Source organism: Sciurus carolinensis, chromosome 16 (genome assembly GCF_902686445.1).
Source record: "Sciurus carolinensis chromosome 16, mSciCar1.2, whole genome shotgun sequence".
NCBI lineage: Eukaryota > Metazoa > Chordata > Mammalia > Rodentia > Sciuridae > Sciurus > Sciurus carolinensis.
Genome location: NC_062228.1, coordinates 34,644,762 through 34,653,999, shown reverse-complemented (window position 1 = coordinate 34,653,999; position 9,238 = coordinate 34,644,762). Strand labels below are relative to the sequence as shown.

The following is a 9,238-nucleotide window of genomic DNA, read 5'->3' as shown; positions in this document are numbered from 1 at the left end:
CTCTGAAACAGATCTCCAAGAAAAGATAGCCACTTCAACAAGTGGTGCTGGGAAAACTGGAAATCATATGTAGCAGAATGAAATTAGACCCCTATCTCTCACCCTGCATGAAAATCAACTCAAAGTGGATCAAGGACCGAGGCATTAGACCAGAGACCATGTGCCTACTAGAAGAAAAAGTAGGCCCAACTCACTATCAGGTTGGCTTAGGAACCAATTTCCTCAATAAGACTCTTAAAGTGCAAGAAGTAAAACCAAGAATCAGTAAATTGGATGGTATCAAACTAAAAAGCTTCTTCACACAAAAGAAGCAATCAAGAACATTAAAAGAGAGCCTATAGAATGGGAAAAATCATTGCACATTGGATAGAGCATTAATCTCCAGGATATATAAAGTACTCAAAAAAACTTAACACCAAAAAAAACAAAAACAAAAACAAAAGCAAAAACAAATAACCCAATCAATGACTGGGCAAAGGAACTGAACAGGCACTACACAGAAAGAGGAAATACAAATAGGCAACAAATATGTGAAAAAAATGTTCAACATCTCCAGCAATTAGAGAAATACAAACTAAAACCACACTGAGATTCCATCTCACTCCAGTCATAATGGCAATTATCAAAACTATAAGTAACAATAAACATTGATGAGGATGTGGGGAGAAAGGTAGACTCATGCATTACTGGTGGGACTGCAAATTGGTGCAATTGCTCTGGAAAGCAATATGGAGATTCCTCAGAAATCTTGGATTGGAACCACCATTTGATCCAGTTATCCCATTTCTCATTATATACCCAAACGATCTAAAATCAGCATACTATAGTGACACAGCCACATCAGTGCTTATAGCAGCTCAATTCACAATAGCTAAGCTATGGAACCAACCTAGGTGCCCTTCAACAGATGAATGGATAAAGAAAATGTAGAATGTATATCCAATGGAATATTACTCAGCCTTCAAGAAGAATGAAATTATGGAATTGGCCAATAAATGAATGGAACTGAAGACTGTCATGCCAAGTGAAATAAGCCAATCCCCCCAAACCAAAGGTTAAGTGTTCTCTCTGATATGTGGATGCTAACACACAGAAAGGTTGGGGGATTAGACAAAGGGGAATGAAGGGAAGGGACGGGGGATGGAAATACAAAAGACAGTAGAACGAATCCTACATAACCCTCCCATGTTCATATATGAATAAATGGCCAGTGTAACGCCATATCATGTTCAGCCACAAGAAGGGGATCCTAATCAGAATATGTTATACTCTCTGTATTATAATATGTCAAAATACACTTTGTTTTCATGTATATCTAAACAAAAAAGAAAGAAAGAGAAAGAAAGAAAAGAAAAGATCTTTAAAATGAGAGATTCTACAAAGGGCCAATAAAAAACTACAAATGACCAATAAATATATGTCCAACCTTGTAATTAATCAAATAATCAAAGAACTAATGAGGTGTGATTTTTCATACAGCAGATGTGGCAAAGAATCAAAATAACCCATAATAACTGGTGTTGACAAGGATATCAATGCTCTCCAAGATGGTGGGGTGCGTAAATGCTCACAGCCTAAGATTTAGATACACAAGTTGGTAGTGTGTATCTAACTCCTTGTCCACGTACACATCTGATATTTCAGCTTCAAGTTATTTATTCTTATAAAAAAACAGAGAGTCCAGTGAGAATGATGTATAAGCTAGGATATTCACTGGAACACTTTTTTTATAAAAAGGTAAGAAACAACCTAAGAGTCCTTTAAAAGGGCATTTTTTTTTTGGGGGGGGTGCTAGGGATCGAACCCAGGGCCTTGTGCTTAGGAGGCAAGCACTCTACCGACTGAGCTATCTCCCCAACCAGTTAAACAGTTTAACAGTTGTTAAAGATAATAACACGGATTTATATATGCTGATAAGGGGGAAAGTCCATGATAATTTTTTTTTAAAAATTGCTTTTACAAACATTGTTCATCCATTCTCCAGCTTATGAATACATGATTTTTTCCCCCATTTTTTCATCTACTAAAAACAATGCCACTTAAACGTTCTCAAACATGACTTTTGCCTGTGTGCTCGTTGGGTGAGTATATACCTAGCTGGTTAAAGGGTACAGCTATATTTAGTCTTACTAGGTAGCACCAAACCGTTCATCCAAAGTGACTGTGCCGAAGTTCACTCCCAACAACAGTGTTTGAGACTTTCATTTCCATCCATCTTTGCCAGCGTGTGACAACATCATGTCCATTTTGGGTAGGCTATTGGGTGGGCATTTCATTGTGGTTTTAACTTGTGTTTCCTTGATGAATAAGGAGGATTAACAGGTTTATTATTTTTTTTAAAACAAGTCTCCTGTCCATTTGGATTTCCTTTTTTGTTTTCTACTCTTGTCCTTTTTTTCCTATGAACTTGAAGTTCTTTATGTATTTTAGATGCAAGCTGAGAATCCCTAACCTGAAAATTCAAAACCCTGGCTACTCCAAATTCCAAAACTTTTTGAGCACCAACATCATGCTACTACTGGAAAATTTCGCATCTGATTCTAAGTGATGGGTTGAGTCACATCAGATGTACATTAAAATTTTCCCTCTAATTAGTCTATTTGTACATGGTGTATATGAAACATAAATAAATTTCATGGTTAGACTTGGGTCACATCCCCAAGACATGTCATTATGTATATGCAAACTTTCCAAATCCCCCAAACTCCAAATTATCAAACTCTTCTGACCCCAAGCATTTTGGTTAAGGAGTATTCAACCTGTATTGGAGCTTTGTCTGCTATGTGTAGTGCAAAAACCTCTCATTCCACAGTTTATCTTGTTACTCTCTTAACAGCTTCATTTGATAAACAGAAGTTCTTTGACTTAGTATAACACAATTTATCTATTTTTTCTTCTATGGTGAGTGCTTCTTTGTGTCCTGTTTAAGACATTTTACTTAAAACGAGGTCGTGAATATATTTTCCTATGTCAGTTTTTAAAAGCATTAGGGTTTAACTTTTATTCCCCATGTGGTAGAGATTGAACCCAGGGTTGTGCTACTGTTAAGCCACATCTCCAGCCCTTTTAACATTTTTTATTTTGAGACAGGGTTTTGCCAACTTGCTGAGTTTGGTCTTGAACTTGTTACCCTCCTGTCTGAGGGTCCAAATTTGCTGGGTGTTTTAGTCAATTTTTTTTTCACTGCTGTGACTAAATGATCTGACTAGCATGATTGTAGAAAAGGTTTATCTGGGGGCTCATGGTTTCAGAGGTCTTAGTCCATAGAAGGCCGGCTCCATTCCTTGGGGCTCGAGGTGAGACTGGACATCATGGCAGGAGAGAGTGATGGAGGGAAGCAGCTCACATCACAGTCATCAGGAAGCAGAGAGAGAGACTCCTCTCTCCAGATACAAAAATATATACCCATAGCCATGCCCCAAATTCCACCTCCTCCAGTCACACCCTACCACTTCAATTAATCCCATCACTGATGAGGTTAAGACTCTTATCACCCACTCATTTCTGCTCTGAACCTTCCTGCATTGTATCACCTGTGTGAGCTTTTGGGAGCCACCTCACGTCCAAGCCATAACACTGGGATTACAGGCGTGCACCACCATGCCCAACTAGTCTTTTGGCTCTCACGTTAAGATCTACGATCCATCTGGATTTGACTTTTGGGTACGGCCAGAGATAACAGGGGTCGATTGTTTCCAGTGCTGAGGATTGAATCTAGAGTCTTCCTCATGCTAGGCAAGTGCTCTGCCACTTAGCTCTTACCTCCAGTGCTCACCATTATTATTTTTCTCTAGGTGGTCATTCATCTGACCCAGTGCCACCTTTCACAGCTGCTCAGTGGTGCCACTTTTTGTCATTGTTGTCTACAAGTGTGGAGACTGTTCCTTTATTCTTCACTGTTTTACGTTGGCCTGTTAGCATATCTCTGAAGTAAAACAGATGGTCTTAGTTCCCTAATCTAACTCCTCCAAGGTTGTTCTTATTCTAGAATCAGCTTGTCAATCTCAACATTCCTCCTTTGCCCTCTCCTTTTGTTTTTGAAAAACAAAATAAAACAAAAGGAAAAACCCTGCTGGAATTTTAATCATGATAATTTAGGAAGTACTAATAAGAATTGTTAGGGCTGGAGTTGTGGCTTAGTGGTAGAGTGCTTGCCTAGCATGTGCGAAGCACTGGGTTTGATCCTCAACACCACATAAAAATATATACATAAACTAAATAAAGGTATTGTGTTCATCTACAACTAAAAAAAAAAAATTAAAAAAAAGAATTGTCAAATATTCATTTTAAGAATAATGGACATTTTGATCCTTGAGCATAGTATTTCCTTTCCTTTTTAGTGTTTGGTTTTTTGTGCTGAGAGATTGAACACAAGGACTTTCTACCTCTTACCTTCATCCCCAGCCCTCTTATTGTTTTATTTTGAGGTAGGGTCCTGCTAAGTTGTCCAGGCTGGCCTTGAATTTGTGATCCTCCTGACTCAGTCTCCCAAATAGCTGGGATTTCAGGTGCCCATCCACAAGTCTTTAATATCACTCAGTAAGCTTTATAATTTTCTGTGTTGAGGTTCTGCACAGTTTGGGTGTATTTTTTTCCTACATGTTTATGTCCTTTTCATTTATTTGTTTATTTATTTTGCAGTGCTGGGAATTGAACCCAGGGTCTCACGCATGCTAGGTAAGTGCTCTACCACTGATCTACTTCCCCAGTCCTAAGTTCACTTATTGATTGTAATAATTAATGTATGGATTTATTTAGATTTTCTAGGTATATAGTAATGTCTGTGTATTATGACAGTTTTTATTTTTTCCTCATTGATCTTTCTACTTGTTATTTTTTCTTTCCTTCCTACCTTCTCCCCTGATCTCCTCTTTTCCTTCTCTTCTTTCTTCTTCTTCTGTTTATTTTTTATAACTTCTGCATTGGCTAAGACCTCTCTACTACATTGTGAAAGAGAAGTGATGATAATTGGCATCTTTGCTCTAATCAAAATAAAATGCTCTTAAACTTTCACCATTAAGTATGATGATCACTATGCAATTTTAAAATTGGTAATGAAATTCATACAACATAAAATGAAGTGTAGGTGAGCCTAGACTTACAATGGGGCTATGTTCCCCTAAACTCAGAGTAAGATGGAAATATCATAAGTGAAATACACCCAGCCTACTGAACCAAACAGCTTAGCAATATGGTCCAAGGTAGAGGACTGGGTTGTTTGCCTTCACGACACTTAGGATCATGTGCCGACTGGGAGCTTTGGCTTGCTGTCTTTGCCCTGCATTGTAATACAGTACAGGACCAAAGAAAAGATCAAGATTTGAACTTTGGTTTCTACTTAACCAAAGTGTGTAGAAGTTGAGTCACTCTAAGTTGGGGACCATATTGTGTTTGAAATGAATCATTTAGTAGCATTTAGTAATTCACAATGTTATACAATCACCACTGGCCATGGTCTGCATGTGTGTCCTCCAAGGTTCCTGTGCTGGGAGCTTGGTCCCCAGGGTGGCAATGGGACCTTTAAGAGGTGGGACCTTGTAGGAGGTCTCTAGGTCGAATGGGAGCAGGTCATCAGAAGGAACTGTGGGTCCCTAGTTTCTCTGACCTCTTTCGCCAACAAGCCCTCCTGCTGATGCCAAAAGGGGAGGGTGACTTGAGGGACCTCATCAGATCCTGCATCATGCTGTTTGGATTTTCAAACTCTAAAACTGAGCTTAATAGACTCCTTTTCTTTAAAAATTAACCTGCATAAGATATATTGTTATAGTAACAAAGACAAACTAATATACCAGTTGTATTTACTTAGTCCAAAATATCTCTGTTACTCTGAAGTAAAACATAAGCAATTACTCCTCAATCCTCCAAACCTCCCTGCTCTGTTTCTGTGGATGTTCTGTTCTGGAATTGCATGTAAGTGAAATCATACAATCCGGGCATTTCATGTCTGACTTCTTTCACTTAGCAGGATGTTTTCAAGATTTAGGCAAACTGCAGCATTCCTTCCTATGGAAGAACCATAATGTACATGTACCACAATTTGTCCATTTTGTCTGTTAAAGGACATATGGAATGTTTTCACCTTTTGGCTATTGTGAACAGCATTGCTATGACTGCTCATGTCTGAGAATATTTTGTATGTTTTTTTGGGTACCAGGGATTGAACTCAGGGACACTCGACCACTGAACCACATCCCCAGCCTTATTTTGTATTTTATTTTGAGACAGGGTCTCACTGAGTTATTTAGCGCCTCGCTGTTGCTGAGGCTGGCTTTGAACTTGCGACCCTTCTGTCTCAGCCTCCAGAGCCACTGGGATTACAGGCATGTGCCATCAATTTTTATTTTTGAGTCCCCATTTTCAATTCTTTAGGGTATAACTTAGGAGTTCAATTGCAACCCTGTGTTTAACTTTTTTGAGGAACCACTAAATTGTTTTTCACAACGGTTGAACAATTTTACATTCCTGTCAGAAATATGTGAGGGTTTGACTTTCTCCACATCCTCACCAACACTTGTTATTCCCCCTTTTAAAATTACAGACCTTCTCCTTGACCATAAAGTGAGCAGTAGGTATTTCCAACATGTTCCCTAACAGATTAGGAAAGTTGTTGTAATCTTCTTGACAAAATTGCATAACCTAAATCTCATTGTGAGAAAACATCAGACAAATTCATATTCAGGGATATTTTGCAAAATGAAGTCCTCTTCAGAAAGTGTTAAGATGGGGGTTGAGGGATGTAGTTCAGTGATCAAGCGCTTGCCTAGCATTCTAGAGCTCTGGGCTCGATCGCAGGTACCACGGTTAAGGTCATAAAGACAAAGGAGGACGCAGGAACTGTCCCAGATTGGAGGAAGATAAGTAGACAGGACAGTTAAATGCCAGGTGAAGTCTTGAATTGGATCCTGGACCCAAAAAGGATGTTAATGGAAAATTCAGATAAATTTTTATAAGGTTTATGAATTATTTGATAATATTGTATCAATGCTAATTTCCTGAATTTGGTAACTGTGCTATAGTTACATAAGATGATAAGATTAAGGTAAGTTAGAAGAAGAGTGTATAGGAACTCTGCACTACTCCTGTGACTTTTCTGTAAACCTGAAATGATTTTTTTAAATAAAAAGAAAACTTCATTTCCCTTCTCAGTTTGCTATATGTTTATTATAAATTGAATTTAATTTTTGCAGATACTTTTTCTGTATTATGCAAATTTCTCCTTATTAATATACTGAGTTAACAGTGACTGGTTTTTAACTGTTATACTGATCTGTCATTCCTGAAATAAATTCAGCTTGGCCTTGATGTAATCTTTTTTTTTTTTCTTCTTCTTTAGTACTAGGGATTGAACATAATGATGTTCCTACCACTGAGCTACACCCCTGCCCTTTTTATTTTTTAAGACGTGGTTTCAATATGTTACCCATGCTGACCTGAAATTTGTGATCCTCCTGCCTTAGTCTCTTGAGTAACTGGAGTCCAACTGATACATTATCCTTTGTATATGGTGCCAGATCTGATTTTTTAATTTGCCATTTTATTTCTTTAGGTTTTTTTTTTTTTTTTCTTCTGTGTTTCTGAGAAGGATTAGTGAGTAATTTTCCATTTTTTTTTTTTTCTTAGCTGTTGTTACAATATCCTTTCCAGACTAGGGGGTAAAAGTTGCATGACCTGTGGGATCTCTAATGATGCTCCCATTTGTTCCTGCTATTGGTAGTTTGTGCCTTGTCTATTTTTATTCTTTATCAGTCTTGCTAGGGTCCTATACATTTGAATATCTGGGTAGTCTTTATTGTATATTTACTTTCAATTTCACTGATCTTCTTGTCGTCTTTCTCCTACTTAATTTGCTATTTTCTAATTACTCAATGTATATGTTTAGATAATTGATTTTTATCACTTTTTGTTCTAATACAGGCTTTTGATGTTATGAATTTTTCTCTAATATGGCCATAATAGCAGCCAAGAGGTATTGGTAGGTTTTTATATTATAATTCTCTTCAAAAGATTGGCTAATTTTTATCATAATTTCTTTTATGATTGATGGATTATTGAGAAACAAAATGCTTCATTTGCAGACTCTTGAGTAGGTTTTCTAACTTTCTTGCTATAATTTATTTCTAGCATGTTTTCATTGTAGAGACATACACCCTATAACCCCATATGATTTTTATCATCTGAAATGTGTTGAGACTTATTTTGGGAACATTTAAATTTTTTCCATGTACACATGGAAAGAATATTTATTTTTTGGTTGTTGCGTGTAGTGTTATATCTGTTAATTGGGTGAAATGTGTTAACTGTTGCTCAAGTTGTTTATTATTATTATTATTATTATTATTATTATTATTATTATTTGCAGTACTGGAAAGCAAACTTGGGGTCCTGCACATGCTAGGCAAGTGCTCTACTGTTGAGCAACATCCCCAGCCCCTCAAACTCTTTGTCTACTTATTGGGGTTTTTTGTTTGTTTATTTGTTCTATTACTCACCAAAAACAGTGTGTTAAAATTTCCAGGTACAATTATGGATTTGTCTATTTCTCCTTTTAATTCTAAAAATCTCTCTTTGTATTAATAGAGGAGATGTTATCAGGTACATGGAATTTAGACGTGTTAAATCTTTCTAGAGGATTGATCCTTATGTTGAAATGAACTATCTATGGTTTTTTTTTTTTTTCCTTCAGATAATGCTGCTAGCTTAATGGCTACTTTTACTGGTATAAGCATAGCTTCTCCAATTTCCTTCTGGCTACTGTTATGTTGTATATATTTCTCTCTTTCATATATCTAACTTTTCTGTTACATAGAACTGATGGGTTGAACTTTTCATCATTATAAAATGCCTTTCTTGAGGCCTGGGGATATAGTTCAGTGATAGAGTGCCTGTCTAGCATGCATGAATCCCCTGGATTCAATCCCCAGTAACACACACACCACCACCACCACCACCACCAAACTAACAAGTGGTGCCTTTCTTTGTCTCTTGTAAAATTTTATTGCTTAAAGTTTATTTTGTCTGATATTAGTGTAGCCACTCAGCTCTCTTTTGGTTAATGTTTGCATGATAAATCTTTTTAAATCCTTTAACTTTTAAGCAATAACATCTTTGAATCTAAAAAATATCTTTTGCACATAGTGTAGAGTTGGGTCATTTAAAATACTCCATTGTGCCAATATCTGCCTTTTAATAGGGGTTTTGATTCACTTACATTTAGTGTAATTACTGAAAAGTAAGATTT

At 36.9% G+C, this 9,238-nt stretch overlaps 1 non-coding gene across 1 annotated transcript; it reads right to left on the bottom strand.

Annotated features, from left to right (window-relative positions):
• Nucleotides 1-1,780: 1,780 nt before the first annotated feature.
• Nucleotides 1,781-1,856, bottom strand: Trnar-ccu (transfer RNA arginine (anticodon CCU)). Its single transcript has one exon. It is a non-coding gene; the product is annotated as a tRNA-Arg (tRNA).
• Between the last annotated feature and the right edge of the window lie 7,382 nt (nt 1,857-9,238).